Genomic DNA, 19,087 nt, shown 5'->3' on the forward strand with positions numbered 1-19,087 from the left:
ATGAGGGAAGCTGTCAAAGCTGGAAGTCGACAGCTTCATGTGAAGGCCCAAATGAGGAGGAAAAGTAACTAAACTCTCAGAAGAGAGAGGCTATTCAGCCAGTGAGCACTTCTCTAATCTGACTTGTGTTTTCTTTCAGAGGACACTGACAAGTGCTCTCTACATGTTCGGGGTTGAGTCAAAATAAATGTAACAGCAGAATTAAATTCTTCCCTCACTCAGAACCGGTGGCTGTGCAGTGTCACAGGGCGATCGCCGCTATAATTTGGTTCCACTCGTCTCCCAGGGCAGGCAAGGTCATTACTTATTACGAGGAACATAATGATTTGGATTGTCCGTCTCCAGGCTCTCGCGTTTAATGAATGCAGTGAGAAATGCCACACGAATCTCACACAAATTCCCAGCTTGCATTATTTCAGCCTTTTTTGGTTGCTACGATTACTTCACTGTGCAGAGACGCTGTTGAGGCTGTCTGAAACAACCCTAAATTTCGGAAATAAAACTCTTTACAGATGCAGTTCAACGTGCAGTAGAAGGGTTTTGTTTAATTGACTGTTTTTAGGATAGTACATTAATTGACATAAATAGGGCCTCCATTAAAGAAATTCTAACACTTCTAGGATTTTGTCGACTAATCGATGGATTTAATCGACAGATCTGTACAACTGAGTTTCTCCACAAAGAATGATGAATAAAAGCACTACTTTAAATCTTTTTTCTTTTTTTCCAGAGATGTGCTCATAAGTTTGATGGAAATAAGTAATTCAGCACGAAAAAAAGCATAAGACATGACTAATCAGAATCAGAAATCTTAGTCCACAAAGACCAAAACAACCGATTAGTTTGGGCTGCACAATGAATCGAAAATTGATCGACATCAGAATTCTGAAGCTGTTAGACGTATTTTTCCCATGACGATAACATCGATAATTTATTCCTATTGATAGTTGGGGTGGGGGGGGATCGATACAGCATAGTATCGCGATTTTTTTCCCGTGGCAATACTGTATCGATACACAGACGCCAAGTAACGATCTTTTATGATATTTGTGTTGGTCAGTTTGTCTGCTTGACAATCCCATTTTGCAGCAATAAAAATTGAAGTGAGATGAACAAACAGAGACATTTATCTTTTTAGATAAAACAGATGTTGACAAAGTTTCCTTTTGGGGACATAGTCAGTTTGAAAAAACCTAATAAATTGCAATATATCGCAGAATATTGCAATATGATTAAAATCGCAATAATATCTTATCGTGACACAAGTATCGTGATGATATCGTATCGTGAGGCCTCTGGTGATTCCCGCCCCTAGCTGATAGGCCAACTTTCTCCTTAAAAACTTTCTACCGCGTGTGTAGTCACGTGACTTCGCCCGGACCAATCAGCCGCATGGAAAGCATAATGGAGGATAACTCAAACACAGAGTCCGAATAGGGCTTTGACTTTTGCCCAAAAATCATATTCGAAGTTCGTTTGTATATTAATATTCGAATATATTCGAATATTTATTAATAATATTTTGACCATTAAGTCAGACCCTGGATTAAACCCAAACCGTGTGCTTTCGACAGGAAGTTCGGAGCTTTCACCGTAGCCTACGTAAGTAGTGATGCACCGAAATGAAAATTCTTGGCCGAAACCGAAAACCGAAAAAAGAGGAAACCAAGACCAAAACCGAAACCGAAACACCGAAAGAAATTAAGCCAATTATTAGTACCATTGCATTTATGGCTATGACTGTGTACTAACTTTACTAAAATCAAGGCATTGCAATTGTATAAATTAATATTAGTGCAGCAGCACTGAGCAGGCAGGTAGGAAGGGGAGAAGGGACAGGGTGCGGCGCCGGTGTAGGTAGGAGAGACAGCGGAACGCGACGGGAGAAAGACGCCGCTGATCTGGCCTGGCCCTGGTCCTGGCCCTGAGCTGGTCTGGCCCTGGGCCAGCCTGCCTTCTTTGAGAATTAGGGGGGAATGCACCGCTACCGAGCCACGGCCGAGAGACGTGCGTCGCCGCGACGTGTAGTTACATTTTGAAATGCGTGAAAAAGCCTCGGAATCTGAACTGAAAACAACGTTTACAAGCAAATGCATTTACAAAAAATAATGCCCATAACAGGTTCGAATATTAAGGGCTGGCTAATATTCGTTCGAATATCATTATTTTTTTTAATATTCGAGTGATATTCGAATAACAAAGTTCGGAGTCAAAGCCCTAAGTCCGAGTCAAAAAACCCGCAGTGTCCATCGTCTGGAAACATTTGGCTTCAGAAAAGATGACTTAGAACAACGTGATGAATTATCGTTCTTTTATCGTTAGAGGTAAAATGTGCAATTTTGATTTTAGGTCATATAGTGCAACCCTACGATTAGTTAACTAATCGACTAAGAAGCAGCCCTAGACATGAACCTAAACAGGAAATGCACACTTAAATACCATCAAAAAATTGGACCATTGTATTTTGTGATGAAGAGGAGGTTATTACTGTACGTGTGTCTGCACGTCAATAAAACCTACTGTGTGAAAATGGAGATATTTAAAATAAAGTTTGATTTCTATTATCAGACAAAAATCAAGGCTCTGAAAATCAACACCAAAAGAACACACAGCAGGGTTTGTTTTTTTCAAACACAGTGTGCTCACCGTTGAGCAACTGAAAGGATTTTGGGTGAGAACTGAGAGAAAAAAACAAGGTCCAGGATTAAAAAAAAAAAAACCTCCTTGACAGTTTTTATATGAGCAAACCCTCAGACTAGAGCAACGATGAAGGTCTATGAGCTCTGCAAATAGTGACGAGTTGAGGAGCTCAAGTTGACATCTGCAGATATCTTCTTTTGTCAAGTATAAAAAACACAAAGACGCTGATTTAATTGTTAATAGAGCTAATATTCACATTAAAAGACGCTGGAACTAGGGCTGGGTATCACCAATGGTTTCCTGAATCGCTTCAAATTCACAACTTCCCGATTGGAATCCATTTTTGATATCAACTACATATGTACCAGGGAAATTTCAGTTACCATACCAACTTAGCTTAAATATAACAGATTGTCAGAGAACTTCTGCTGTAAATTGTACAAGCAAGAAGCAACCCTCAAATATGTTTTATAATGCACCAGGTTAATGCTTACATTAAGAATTGAGCCCCCAAAAGGTTTGGAGTGGGTTATACATCCATGGTGAAAAGGCATATATTGAAAGATTACTTTAGGGATTTTATTAAAATCGATATCAGATCACTCAAAGAATTGATTATTTGAAATTTTTAGGATTTTGCTTTAAAAATGACAATTAATGGGGCGACCTCTAGCTCACCCAGTAAGAGCGTGCGCCCCACAGCGTCCTTTGCAGGGGCCCGGGTTCAAATCCGACCTGTTGCCCTTTTCTGCGTGTCATCCCCCATCTCTCTCCTCCCTTTCCTGTCTATCCACTGTCACTATCAAATAAAAGGGAAAAGCCGCAAAAAATTATCTTAACCCTTGTGTTGTCTTCCCGTCGACCATGCAACTTGTAGTTTTTCTGGGTCAAAATTTTAAATGAAAACTTTATAATCAACGTTTTTGTCATCTTTTTCGACACAAGTTTTTTTCCTACGCTCTTATTTAACGTTTTTGTTGTTTTTTTTCCCAACGTTTTTCACCAACGTTTTTCAATGTTCTTTTACCAACATTTATTTTACTTGTAAAGAACCATCCACGTTATTTTTCTTTGACAATTTGTTTGAAGGAAACCCAAATTTCTGATATAGAAACTTTGAAAATGGGTCAAATTTGACCCAAGAGCAACAGGAGGGTTAAAAGTTTTTTTTGTGATTGTTGCGGGCAAAAATCTTTGATTATGCAGCACGTTTTCTTAAAAAATGCGATGGAATATGCGAGATATTTATGCAATTTTATGCGATGAAATAGCGGGAACTTGCAAAAATTGCGGTTTGATGAAAAAGAGAAAAAAAAGCAACACCCTGCTTTTTTTTTTTTTTTTTAATTGTTCATATTCAGTCATCGCAATACGTAAACAAATAAGATACAAAGATATATACAAATAATATAATATTAAAGTAAAAATAAAAGTAATAGTCTAAACAGGGAAATAAAAGATACAAACGAGACAGACTTTCAAAAATCGTTAATAATAATAATATAGACAGCAGGAGCACTTAAAGACATTTCAGATAATCAGATATTAAGATAGCTTTCTGATTGGATACCAACTTAAGAGACTCAAAGTACATGTCAGATTCAACCTCCAACACCTGCTTTTCGATGATGTTCACGTCGCGTAATTACGTCACTTCATAACGTTCCCATGGCAACAGGGGAAAATGGCTGCTCTTGTGTGAAGTAAACGCAACATTTTTCAACTTTCTGCTAAAATATATGTGACTTTTTTTTACAACGAAAATGCGGGGATTATGAAATCATGCAAGCACCATATATTTTGAGCGGAAATCGCCGATTGATGCGGCGAAAGTGCGGCGTATTTGAAAAAATGCAGCCCCCGCATAAATATGCGGACTTTAGGTGATTATGCATTGAATTATGCGATCGCATAATCACGTTTTTCTGGAGGGACTGATTAATGACTTATTAAACTTCAAACTAGCAATTTATTGGCTCGTTTTTTTCCATCCTTCACCCCCTCAGACCTCAATGATCAAAGCAATAAAACGATAGATACTGTGAAAGTCGACCCACAAACTTGCTGGAACAAAACAAGCGACCCTGACTGAAAAAACTGCCGCTCTCTCGCTCGCTCTCTCGCTCGCTCTGTGCAGCAACAAGATGCAGCACGAAGCCCCCGGATGTTCCGTTTATAATGTGTTACTCAACCATTTGCCCCGAGGAGAGCATTCATGATGTTTTGTAATGGTCAGCTCCATCACCCTCCCTCCTGTATACTCCAAAGTACCCACCAGGCAGAAGCACTTAAAAGTCTTTCATGTTGCTTTTTCTTCTCCTTTTTATTCTCCTCCACTCGGCCTTTGTTGCAGGATGAATAAGCTGCTGAGAGCTGAAGGGCTGCTGGCCCTAATGCTCTCTCCCTTTTACCTCCACCTTAGGAGCTTTTTGAATTTCGTGACTGATGTTTTGTCATTGCCTCGTCCTGACAATAAGAGAACAGCGCTCAAACGTCTTGACATAGACCCTCCATAATTCATAACTCTTTGTTGCAGACACACCTTCTCAGCTGTTACGCTACTGTTACTGCTAAAAAAAATCCTAAAGGAGATACTGTGCTTTCATCCTGATAGGTCGGCAATGTAACATTATCTTCATAGTAAATTTTTTTCTTGATTAATGGATTAGTTGTTTGTAGGGCTGGACGATTAATCAAAAACGTATCGACAACGAAATTCTGAAGCCGTTAGACGTATTTTTACCATGACGATAATTTTGATAATTTATTTCTGTTGATAGGCCAACTTTCTCCTTAAAAACATTCTACCGCGTGTGTAGTCACATGACTTCATTCCGGACCAATCAGCCGCATGGAAAGCATAATGGAGGATAACCCAAACACAGAGTCAGAGTCAACTGAGCAACTTGTGCCCCGTCGTCTGGAAACATTTTGGCTTCAGAAAAAGATGCTTTAGAATGTGATTAATTATCGTTCCTTTATCGTTATCGAGGTAAATGTGCATTTAATCGTGATTTAAATTGTAGGTCAAATCGTGCGCAGCCCTTGATGTTTGGATTGTAAAATGTCAGAAAAAAGGGAATAATGTAGTTCAGTGTTTCTGAAAAAGCCCAAGACGACGTCCTCAAATGTCTTGTTTTGTCCCCAACTCAAAGATTTACTTTAGGTTTACTGTCACAGAGGAGAGAAGAAACTAGAACATTCACATTTAACAAGCTGATATCAGAGAATGTATACTTTTATTTTCATAAAGAATGACTCAAACCCGATTATCGATTATCAAAATAGATAGCAATTAATTTAATAGTTGACAACTAATCGATTAATCTTTGCAGCTCTGCACCCTAAAGCTACCTGGACCAAACAACTAAACGATTAAATCAAGAAAATAATCGCAAGATTAATCGACTATGAAAATTAGTTGCGGCACTAAACAAAACCTAAGCTCATGGACGAGTAGTTCTTAGAAAAAAAAGAAGCCCCTTTTAAAACTAGAAGCTCCTAAAGATTATGCTACATTATGACATTCCACTCCTTACAGCTACTTGGTATCACGTTGTCCCCCATATGTGCAATAATGCACAAGAGCTTCAGGCAAAACTTGCTATGCAAAGGCAGTTGGAACTCCAATACAACATGTCCTTGAGAAACAACAGCCAGTGTTCTCCATTTATCAACACTGATTACATGTATTGATCTGACAGAACATAAAGGATTCCCAGTTGAAAGGGTTCAGCAGACTGGAAACACAGCGGCTGTCGCTGCCGCCGAGGATCGTGGTCTGTCCGGACTGATCAGTTTAGACTCTCACGCGGCGTAATCCGTCTGCCATCAGCTGTTACATGGGGTCAGTTTTTAACAGCATTATGCCAGATCTTTATGATTCAATTACATTTTATTTATAGTATCAAATCATAACAAGAGTTATCTCGAGACACTTTACAGATAGAGTAGGTCTAGACCACACTCTATAATTTACAAAGACCCAACAATTCCAGTAATTCCCCCAAGAGCAAGCAGTTAGTGCGACAGTGGCGAGGAAAAACTTCCTTTCAGGGAGAAACCTGGGACAGACCCAGGCTCTTGGTAGGACGGTGCCTGTTGGGGGTGTGATGAAGAGTTGCAATAATAGTCACAATAAAGATAATGGAACTATGACTAGAAATAGTAGTTGTAGTAGTTCATTGCTTAGCAGGGCACTGCAGGGCACAGCAGGGTGTAGCACGGCGTAGCAGGCCCATATCCCATTTTGCATAAATTATCTGTTCATGTTCGAGATAACACAGGGAAAGTTTTTAACGCAATCGTTCTGTGAAAGATAAACACTAAATAAAGTACAAATTAAGAACTTCCTTTTTTTTTCTTTTTTTTTAATAGGAGATCCACTGTGGGCTGAAACATGTGCCACCAGAAACTGAATTTGAATCATTTATATTTGAATTGCTAAACTTGAATAATTGCATTGAAAAACTGACTTTGAATCACATAATTTGAAAGTGTATGGTTTAATTTGAATCCTTGCATTCAAAAACTGAATCTGAATAGTATAATTTGAAATTGAATTTATTTGTGTGGAACTGAAGTCCAATAAAATTTGATCCTCACTGAAAATTCAACTCTATATATCTTCACATTCAGTTCTCACAATTCAGATTCAGTTCTCGAAATTCAGTTTCAAGTTACTGTGACAGACATAAGCGGACGTAAGAGGAACGAAGCAGAGTCGGAGATTGATGTATCCAATAAGAAACCTATCTTAAACTCAAATTTCTTTGTTTGTTTGCTCCTGCTGTCTATATTAACGATTGTTGAAAGTCTGTCTCTTTTGTATCTTTTATTTCCCTCTGTTTAGACTATTACTTTTATTTTTACTTTAATATTATTTGTATATATTTTTGTATCTTGTTTGTTTACTTATTGCAATGACTGAATATCTGTAAACTATTTTTTGAAATTAAGTTTAAAAAAAGCAGGGTGTTGGGGGAATCACTTTTACTTCTCTTTTTCATTAAACCGCAGTTTTTGCAAGTTCCCGCAATTTTTGCAAGTTCCCACAATTTCATCGCATAAAATTGCATAAATATCCCGCATATTCCATCGCATTTTTTAAGAAAACGTGCCGCATAATCAAGGATTTTTGCCCGCAACAAAAAAACTCGCTGTTAGCTGGTTTGTTCTCTTTTGTGCCATTTGTGTTTGTAAAGTCTAATGTCCAGTGCATTTCATCTCTTTTTATATGCCGTTACTGTGTATGCGTAACATTAGCAGAGATTTAGAAATTGGTGTGTTTATCAGTTGTAGCTGCAGGATGGGAAGTGTTTCGGTTTAACGAGAGAGCTAACTGGCGATCGTCAGCCAAATGAGTCTATTGTTGTCGTAGTGACAACAGCTGTTGAAAACGGGAAGAGAATACGTAGCTGTCCGGGTGAACGCCTTTTTGTTAAGTTGTCATTAAAATATAACCACTCTGATTTGTCTTTGGAGTCTTGTCTGAGGAAACTTGTCAGTCGCGTTTCGAATGTGGCTTGCTGTTAAGAAAAACAGAAAGACAGCGTTGCTCTTCCCTTTGAAACATATAAATAAATTAATAAACAACTTGGATTAGAACTCATACCATTGTGGGCAAATAAATGAGACTCTAACCTCTCTCTAACCCACTGCGCCATCACATCGCATCATTAACTGGTGGGCATGGCATGATATGAACTCAAACATCACACACAGTCTCTTAAAATCAGGAGGCAGCCAGATCAAGTTGTGACCACACTGCATGCAAATAACTGACAAGGTTACTCTTGCTAAGAAATTGTCTATATTTTGTTTGATTCCCTCAACATGCACATCTTTTATGTTTGTCCTCCTGAAGTCAATCACCATCTCTCTGGTCTTATCCACATTCAGCAGCAGGTGATTCTTACTGGACCACTCCACAAAGTTGTCCACCAGCGCTCTGTACTCCCCCTCTTGTCCATCCCTTATACACCTAACAACTGCAGAGTCATCAGAAAACTTCTGTAGGTGACATGACTCTGAGTTGTACTGGAAGTCTGTGGTGTAAAAGGTGAACAGAAAAGGAGACGGCACAGTCCCCTGTGGAGCCCCGGTACCACTCACCACCACATCAGACAGAACACGGTCCAGACGGACAAACTGTAGTCTGTCTGTCAGGTATTCAGTGATCCAGGAGACTGTGGTCTGTCTGTCAGGTAGTCAGTGATCCAGGAGACTGTAGACGCACCGACACCCATCATCCGCAGCTTCTCACCCAGTAGCAGTGGCTGGATGGTGTTAAATGCACTGGAGAAATCGAAAAAAGTGATTCTCACAGTGCCGCCACCGCCATCAAGGTGCAAATGAGCTCGCTGCAGCAGATACATGACAGCGTCGTCCACTCCCAGACGAGGCTGGTAGGCAAACTGTAGAGGGTCCAGAGAAGATCTCACCTGCGGCCTCATGTAGGCCAAGACCAGCCTCTCCAGCACCTTCATCACATGGGATGTGTGAGAGCCACTGGGCGGTAGTCCTTGAGACCAGATGGAGTTGACTTTTTGGGGAGCGGGACAAGGCAGGACGTCTTCCACAGCAGCGGCACCCTCTGCAGGCTCAGGTTGAAGAGATGCTGGAGAACAACAGACAGCTGACTGGCGCAGGTCTTCAGGATCCTGGGGCTGATGCTGTCCAGGCCGGCATCCTTGCGCTGGTGGCCAGGTGTAAATGAAACGCAGGGGGGGGTTTGAAGTGTCTGTGGGGGGAGATGAAATGTGCTGTAGTGGTGGTGGGGGCAGGCCGCAGGGGAGTGAGGGTGGATGTGTGGGAGCAAGAATAGGCAGTGGATGGCTGTGAGCTAAACCTGTTAAAGTAACAGTTCAGCTCGTTTGCTCTGTCACGGCTGCCTGGTGTTGATCTTCTTCTACCCCACACCCGGTGATCTCTTCATCCCACTCCACACCTCCCTCACATTGTTCTCTTGCAGACTGGCCTCCCACTTCCTCCTGTAGCAGTTTTTACATACCCTCAGTTTATCCCGTAGTTGGTGCTGTACTTCCCTCAGCTCCCGTCTGTCCCATGACCTGAAAGCTTTCTTCTTCTCATTCAGAAGAATTTTCAGATCACTGGTGATCCACGGCTTATGATTTGGGAAGCAGCGTACAGTCCGGGAGGGGCATGGTGATGTCCTCACAGAATTTGATGTATTCTGTGATGCAGTCTGTCATGTTATGGATGTCCTCCCCATGTGGCTCACAGAGCACATAGACATTAACAGGAAGAGCAACGCTGTCTTCCTGTTTTTCTTAACTGCAAGCCACATTCGAAACGCGACGGACAAGTTTCCTCAGACAAGACTCCAAAGACAAATCAGAGAGGTTATGTTTTGACATTTTAATGACAACTTAACAAAAAGGCATTCACGCGGACAGCTACGTATTCTCTTCCCGTTTTCAACAGCTGTCGTCACTACGACAACAACAGACTCATTTGGCTGACGGTCGCCAGTTAACATGGTCTCTCGTTAAACCGAAACACCGGTAAAGCTGCACCTTGTTTACTTTACTAGCAACGTTAAATGAAAGCTAAAATGTATGAGGAGTTTCCCATGTAAAAAGTATAACGTTCCGTAACGTTACAGCATTCAGAACGGTAAACATATTTTTCTTGTGTTTGTTGTCTTTTAACAGGGACTAAGGAACAAACGGAGGCGGTCACTGAGGATGTAAAAGCCACAGCAGCAGCAACTTGGCCCTGGGTTGCCAACATGGATGAGGCATTAGGACAGTCTGCAGCAATCAGATTGCCCCGATGCAAGAGGACAAACCAGGGCCAGGTGCTGCACTAGCATCACCAGAAGGAAGCGATGAGGAGGAGGAGGAGGAGGAGGAGGAGGAGGAGGAGGAGAGGGAAAGCAAAAGACAAGAGAGCAGGGAGACAGAGGCCAAAGAGAGATGGTGAATAGATTATTTGCTATATTACAGATTGGCATTCAAAAAATATTTGTGTCTTTAAGTTTGTAGGGGTGTATATAATATAAACAGTTTATGACCTGGACACAGGAAACTAACTGAATAATTATATTCAGATGCTACCTGTTTTAATAACTCGTTAGGTATACAAGCTCTAAAAAGACATTAACAAAACGTGTATCTTTATTATAACATTTATTCAAATATTACTATATACTGTACACAAGTATATTCAACATGAAGCGGCGATCAGACACAGCTGCCAATGATGGTGTTTATCAAGACTGCAGGCAGAAGGAGAAAGCTTTAGGTTAGTCCAGTAGTTACCTGTCCTGGTAAGATTAGAATTGTATCACAAGTATATTTAAGCATACTGTAACATGAAGGTACTTCATTTAACTGTGTAGTGGTATAGTTTCTTCAACATGGTTGACCATTTAACACACTTACACCTACCTTTACTGTGTTAGTGGGTGTTTATTAATGGAGTTGTTATTATGACTTTTCATAGGTTGGTTGTAGCTTGTGTGTTTACAGTACTATTTAACCTTTCTCACTTGCAGTTTACTGCATATCATGTAGTAGCTCATTAGCTGGTAGCGTTTACCTTGTAATTGCTGATCATATTTTCCACTGCATTTGTTAGAAAGCTAGAAGCTACTGGACAATGAGCTAATGTTACATGTATGCAGTAAACTACAAGCTAATATAAACTGTTAGCTACTGTAAGCCTAATGTAATTAAGATTAATTAATGCAATTATTGACATGGGATAAATAGGAGAAAACGACTATTGCTTACATTATAGCCCATCAGTGTCGGTGATGTTACCTACCTTCGCACGTTGCTGGCAAAGTTGCTGACAAAATATTCTCCTCCTGCAAGCAGACTGACGCTGATTCACCTTCTCCATCTCGACAAAAAAAACTGAACAGCACAATTCAGTTCCACATCAATTTCATCCAGTGTTTTGAAATGCAGCGCATGTGAATGTGAAACATTTTCAATGGCCCAAGCACGCAATGACGTGCACTTGCTAGCCTGTTCCATTTACATGTTCTCCGAATGCAAAGGAGGAGCCTGGCCTAGCCTCTGAAGGACCTGACTTGGAAGGACCAGTCCTACCAAGGAAGGATCCTTGACTTTGAGAAACGTTGTCTATCTATCTATCGATCTGCGCCCGATTGCTCTTCCTTCATCCTTCAAGTACCCGGATGTCTGTCACGGTAACTTGAAACTGAATTTTGAGAACTGAATCTGAATTGTGAGAACTGAATGTGAAGGTATACAGAGAGTTGAATTTTCAGTGAGGATCAAATTTTATTGAACTTCAGTTCCAAACGAATAAATTCAATTTCAAATTATACTATTCAGATTCAGTTTTTGAATGCAATGATTCAAATTAAACAATACAATTTCAAATTATGTGATTCAAATTCAGTTTTTCAATGCAATTATTCAAGTTTAGCAATTCAAATTCAAATATAAATGATTAAAATTCAGTTTCTGGTGCCACATATTTCAGCCCATAATCCACTCTCTATTATCTGGTCATATTCCATTTTGCATGAATTATCTGTTCATGTGTATGAACAATAATACGGAGAACAGTTGTAAAGCGGGAGTTCTGTTAAGGATAAACACAAATGAAGAACTTCCTTTCAAAGAAAACATGAGATCCGCTCTCTTACCCGTTACAGCTTAGTTTGGAATCTTCACAAGACATTTGCATGTAAAATAGAAAATAAATTGTGCCCAGAATCGTTTTATCTTTTTTGCAAATATTGCCTGACGTTCTCAAGGCTCCAAAACGAGCATAAATATGAATAGCATTTTGGACTGAAATAGGAATGGAAATGGAAAGTTTAATGTGTTTGTAGACTGACAAATAGTACTTCCAACCGTGTGCACAGAGATCATTGAATTTTCAGGGACAAAATGCTTCCACATGCGCCCCCCCACCCCCAAAAAAAAAGAAAGCCCCCGGAGGAACAGTACACTGCTTGCTCCAATAGTCCTGCTGTATTCTGTACCACATCAGGTGTTTAATGGCTTTGTGGTTGCGAGGAGCAGCAGACGGTTTGGTCTGTATGCATGGGAGGGCGGCTGGCCCGGAGAAACTCTCTTCTGCTGCTACACACTTCAATACCCGGCCCTCAACAGCCTGTTCTTCTTTAACCCTTGTGTTGTTTTCGGGTCAAATCTGACCCGTTTTCTGTCCATATCAGAAACATGGGTTTCTTTTTAACTACCTAATGTTGATTGCCCAAAAATAAAACAGATGATCCCATACAACGCGCTTCGCAAGTACAACAAAAGATCGAATCTCTACTTTCACTGAATTTTAGGTGTTTTATATATTTACGGTTATTTTTTGGGCATTTTTAGGCCTTGATTCGACAGGACAGCTGAAGACACGAAAGGGGAAAAGAAAAATGAAATGCAGCAAAGGGCCGCAGTCAAACCTGGGCCAGCTGCGTCTCTCTCTCTCTCTCTCTCTCTCTCTCTCTCTCTCTCTCTCTCTCTCTCTCTCTCTCTCTCTCTCTCTCTCTCTCTCTCTCTCTCTCTCTCTCTCTCTCTCTCTCAACGTTGACATACCCTTCTGTAATTATCCTTCCTTTAATATTAGTCTAAATAATTCATAATTTCTGCTTTTTTAACTCAAGAATTAGATATTGACAATTATTATTGACCATGAATTCGATAAATAATTGTAAAAGTAGTGGTAATTAGTTGGTGTTAGTGGGGTTTATACATGGTAGTGAAAAGAAGTGCTAAACAAGAAAAAAAAACATTGACAAAAGCGCCAAAGATGTCGAAAAAAGAGACCTAGAGAAAGGTTTTCAGTTTTGACCCGGGAGGACGATGCAGACAACACAAGGGTTAAACAGTGATTGGAATGATGTTAAACATTAAGGGTCCTATCTCGCACCCGGCGCAGCGCAAAGCCCGGCGCAAGTGTCTTTGCTAGTTTAAGACCGACCCAGTTGTCAGTTTCCCGTCCAGCGCCCACGAAGTTTAAACAGCAAATGCACCTGCGCCCATCTGTGCGCCCATGGGCGTGCTGGTCTTACAGGGAGGTGTGTTCAGGTGCATTCTGGGCCTGCTGGTCTTACAGGGAGGTGTGTTCAGGTGCATTCTGGGTGTATTGCTATCTTGAGGCAGTGGGAAGTGATCGCACCATTGAACATCAAAAACCTGGTCTAAAGTCAATAACACAGCATTTCATCGTTATTTTAACAGCAAATTAGTAAAATGCTCCTAGGCTCGTACACAGCGTGCGCACACTATGCTTGTTACACACACACACACACACACACACACACACACACACACACACACACACACACACACACACACACACACACACACACACACACACACACACACACACACACACACACACACAGCAGCACACACACGTAAAAGATTAAAAATAAAAATATTACGGTGCAAATCCTCCATCATAATAGCAATGCTCCAAGGTCCAAACGCGCCTGGCTTTTAAAGAGAATGGGAGAGGACACTCTGATTGGTTTATTGCATGTTACGCCCAAAACACACCTCTGATTAATGAAGACACTAGCTATGTTTCCATCCACACGTTTTTATCCAAATTACGTGATATCGAATGAAAAATGCCTTATGGAAACAGTAAAATTCGATAGAATTTCATGAATATCGACTCAAATGAAATACGTTCGGTGTCATCGGATTTTCTCTTGATCGATATATACGGCTTATGCGATAAACGCTGATGGAAACGTTATTTGCCGAATAAATTAATGAATTGCGATTAAGTTTTAGGTCATTTTATGGTTGCAGCCCGCCACAAGACGAAGAAGAAGAAGTTTTAGTTCATTTCCACCCAGTATTTCCGCTGTTTGCGCACATGGCAGCTGTCAACAAAGACATGATGTAAGCGGACGAGCGAGGAGACGAGAGACTTTTTGAATTTAATTTACGAGCAAAATATAACGGCTATTTTAGATAGCAAAAATCTAAGAAATGCCATAATTTATCAGGAACTCGCGAAGGAAATGACCAACAAAGGTTAGGACAAGCCGTGGGACGTCCTGTGGAGTAGATGGAAGGCGCTCAAACAGCGATACACGTCTCAAAAAAAAGAGAGTTGTCTCGCAGCGGTGCCGGAGGGAAAATAAAAGGCAAGTTCCACCTTTTTGATGAGCTGGATCAGATCCTCGGCCAAAGGCCCATCGGAGCTTCCTCGGCTTCTAATATTAACAACAACAACTACTTCTGTCTAGCAAAACTTTGTTCCCAAATGTTTGCTTGAATGTTGTGCGATTCAGTGCGAAAATGAACGGAAACACCTTAAAATGTCTCAAATCAATTCGATATACCAATTTAATCGCAAAACAGCATGTGACGTCATTACGCAACAGGTTTCATTCGCTTTAAAGCCGTTGGATGGAAACACACTTTCACCAGCTTTATTCGCATGAGTTTTTTTTACCGAACTTCAGATAATTCGAGTGACAAGTGGATGGAAACTTAGCTACTAAGTACAACCCTTTAGAACCATGCGCCCAGCGCACGGACCCTTTCTTTCGCTGTCAAACTAGCAAAAGTGGATTTGGACACGCCCTAAACGCACCTGCGCCATGCGCTTAGATCGTTAAAATAGGGCCCTAAATGGCAGGAGTGGAGAGGGAACAGTTATTTAGATGTGGCTCACAGAGCATTTGAAGTGCTGTTGTTTTTTTTTTCCATGGGCTTGAGAATAAATTCTCAATTAATGACTCCTACTGCTGCAGCCTCAAATAACTACTAGCTAGACTACTGAAGGCTGTCCCAACCCTAATTAATTCAGATTGGACTTTTCCAAAGAATGGCTGAACATTTTCATTTTTAGTCTTAGTTTTCTCCGACAGACTTTTGTTACATCATTTAGATATCACTTCCATTTGACTCTTTGCTCATAATAAGAGCTTGTTGATATTAAGTACCTTAAAGATATCCCTCCAGACACATTTTAAAGCATGTAAAAATATCATATATATATATATATATATATATATATATTTTTATTTATATATATATATATATATATTAGGGGACCACTAAGGTCTATATAAAAGAGACTTCAGATTCAGTATTAGGGTACCACTAAGGTCTATATAAAAGAGACTTCAGATACAGTATTAGGGGACCACTAAGGTCTATATAAAAGAGACTTCAGATTCAGTATTAGGGGACCACTAAGGTCTATATAAAAGAGACTTCAGATACAGTATTAGGGTACCACTAAGGTCTATATAAAAGAGACTTCAGATTCAGTATTAGGGGACCACTAAGGCCTATATAAAAGAGACTTCAGATTCAGTATTAGGGGACCACTAGGGTCTATATAAAAGAGACTTCAGATACAGTATTAGGGGACCACTAAGGTCTATATAAAAGAGACTTCAGATACAGTATTAGGGGACCACTAAGGTCTATATAAAAGAGACTTCAGATACAGTATTAGGGGACCACTAAGGTCTATATAAAAGAGACTCAGTATTAGGGGACCACTAAGGTCTATATAAAAGAGACTTCAGATACAGTATTAGGGGACCACTAAGGTCTATATAAAAGAGACTTCAGATACAGTATTAGGGGACCACTAAGGTCTATATAAAAGCATCCAAAGAGCACCATGTCATGGGACCTTTAAAAGAATCTTTAAAAAAAAAAGAAAGAAAAAAAAACAGCCATGTAAAATTTTACCAGCCACTCTACAGATTACCATTGTTTTTTTGGGCTGGTGAGTAAAGCAAATTCTGAATCCTGCGTATGACCATTGATTATTAAAAACATTTGATCATCTCCAACTACAACAGAGCTATATTTGCCTGGATGATAACAGGAAACATACACACACACACATATATATATATATATATATATATATATATATATATATATATATATATATATATATCTCACTCACTCTTCTTTAAAAAAAAAAACATTGCTTCAAGTAGGCTACAAGCCATGTGCTCCGGTGATCCTGACATTTAGGTCTTTAGCCATCTGCCATCCATCTCATTTACTTTGAAATGCAGCATTTTTTTTTTCAACCTTTTTGTCTCTCATCTTTCCGGAGCCACACAGTACTTGTTCAGAGCACAGCCCTCTCCTCCTGCACACACACTCCTGGCAACTTGTGGTCCTGAAATGATTCTTCAACTAAACTGTGTTGACCCCACCACCACCACCACCACCACCACCTCTGCCAGCCACACAGCATCATCTTAAAAAGTAAAACACATTTTAATTAAAGTAAGAGCTCAGGAGTCGTCAAAAAGCTGCATTACTATTATTGCAAAGGCACATTTGTGACAGACGTTTCCCTGACATATTGCACAGCCCGTTCCCCAGCTACAGCAGCCACTTGAGGAGAGAACACAAGATCTCTCTCTCTCTCTCTCTCTTTTTTTTTTTTTTTTTCTTTTTTTTTTTTTTTTTTTTTTTTTTTTTTTTTCTCTTTCTCTTTTTTTTTTTCTCTCTCTCTTTTTTTTTTTTTTTTTTTTTTTTTTTTTTTTTTTCTCCTTTGAGCTTTACATGCTTGGTTCATTGAACACAAATATTCTGAATATTCAATCTATTTTAATGATTGAATATAATCTTCAAACGAGACGTGACCTGAAACCTCGTTATATATGAATAATCAGCAACACTTCAGTGTTGTAGCCCAGCTGTTGGCACACATTCATGTGCCTTGCTCAAGATCGCCATCTAGTGCCGGCAGCGTGTTCCTCCCTGTGTAAAGTCTGCCTGCTGTGACGCCTCGGGGGGGGGGGATCAATGGAAATACTACAACAGCAATGCTCATCCTGACTCATCTAATTAACATCAGAACCTCAGACAGAGTCCAGACAAACCATCTCAAAAGCACAGCAGCGGGTTTCCAGTCCTCTGCACTCAAGAGTATGTAGCTCACTGTAGCTTTAGTTTAGTTATAGTGGCTCACTTCCTCTGTCCCACAAGCTACTTGATCACAGCTAATTGCATTGAGCCGTCGGCCAAGGTCGACTACGTCCCGATTAGATCACTTGAATAAAAGCCAGCAGAGGTCTGGGACCGGAGGACTGCACAATAAAGTGAAGAGATGGAGAACAAATCAACTTGCAGTAAATAAAGGACAAACCCCAAAGTGACTGCTTGTACTGAAAACATACAGTTAAATAAAAAAAAGGAGCTATGAGACAAACTTTTTTTTTTTTTAGGCAAGCCAGCCTCAAACACAGACAGTAAAAACAGTGATAATGTGAATAACTAATTGAAGGCTAGTTAGAACTGAAAAAAAATCTGCCAAGTTAATATAAAAAAAAAGGTCCATCTTTATACAGATGGCATAATGGCATCATTTTCTTTAGTTATACCAAGTCTGGTGCAAAGTCTTGTAATTACAATCACTTGAGCAGGATACTCTACAATAGAGCTCATAATATTACAACACAGCAACACGCATGGAAAAAATAAATAAAAAATACTGCAATGTAGAATATAAAATAGCCATCATTAGTGCGATGTTGTGATTATAAAATCCCTAATACGAAACCACGCACTTCCTCTGTGTCAGGTTATTATCATTCAATGTTTCACTGCTCATCTTTGTGTGTAAAATAAGTAAGAAGATGACAGGGTCAACAACAATAACGGCTTACCTGCAGGAGGGATGCTTCCTAAATAAAGTTCATTCTCGCGCGGAATATGGGATTGCATATAAACATGCTATTAAAAAGGAGCGTCCTGAAGAGACGACACGGGAGAAACTATGCTTAAAAAAATACATTTTCTGAAAGATGTCGATGTAGAAACATGAGTAAAGTCCTCAGCATCCGTTTCGGTGTACAGTAGTTGCCAACTTGAGCTCAGTCTCTCCTCTCTGCTGCTGCTGCTGCTCTGCTGCAGCGCGACCAAAGATCAGCGGAGGCAGCGAGAGGAACAACCCCACCTCACCGACGCTTTCGCTTGTGGAAAAAAAATTTAAAAAATAAAATAAACACTGCTGCTTTGCGGTTTTTTGATCTAGCGGTTTGAGTTCCACTACAGCAGCGGTTCTCAAAACTTTTTTCAATAATGTACCCCCTTTGAATTGTGTTTTTAAGCCCCCTGACCAGCGCAAAACATTTTTACATAGATATAAAAAGGAACAATACAGTGTCGGCAGTGATAGATTTACTAAACAACAACCAATTGTAACTGAAAAAAAAAAATGTAAATGCTACATTTCAAATGTTCAGAATCCATCACATAATTCATTCATTATTATAGTATAATTATTTTAGGAATTATGCATGACATATTTTTAAATGAGCATTTTGCAAAAAGATCACGGACCCCCCTGCAGTACTCCGAAGTACCCCCAGGGGTATGGTATTTGAGAAACGCTGCACTACAGTATCGAATAATAATTAAAAAATAAATAAAATATAAATGTCATATTCGATATTTGAAGATAACATTGTTTAAACTAG

At 39.9% G+C, this 19,087-nt stretch overlaps 1 protein-coding gene across 4 annotated transcripts in view; it reads right to left on the reverse strand.

The window, feature by feature from the left end:
- Nucleotides 1–19,087, reverse strand: part of LOC120556187 (multiple epidermal growth factor-like domains protein 11) — a 182,714-nt gene that overhangs the window by 163,148 nt on the left and 479 nt on the right. For 3 of the 4 annotated variants that reach the window (XM_039795621.1, XM_039795620.1, XM_039795618.1), the window contains exon 1: nucleotides 18,275–18,526. The exons of the other annotated variant lie outside the window; for it this stretch is intronic. The gene's annotated coding sequence lies outside the window, so the exon portion shown is untranslated. Of the gene's footprint in view, nucleotides 1–18,274; nucleotides 18,527–19,087 lie in introns of those variants that run through there. 4 annotated transcript variants of the gene reach the window in all.

This window comes from Perca fluviatilis, chromosome 3 (genome assembly GCF_010015445.1).
Source record: "Perca fluviatilis chromosome 3, GENO_Pfluv_1.0, whole genome shotgun sequence".
NCBI lineage: Eukaryota > Metazoa > Chordata > Actinopteri > Perciformes > Percidae > Perca > Perca fluviatilis.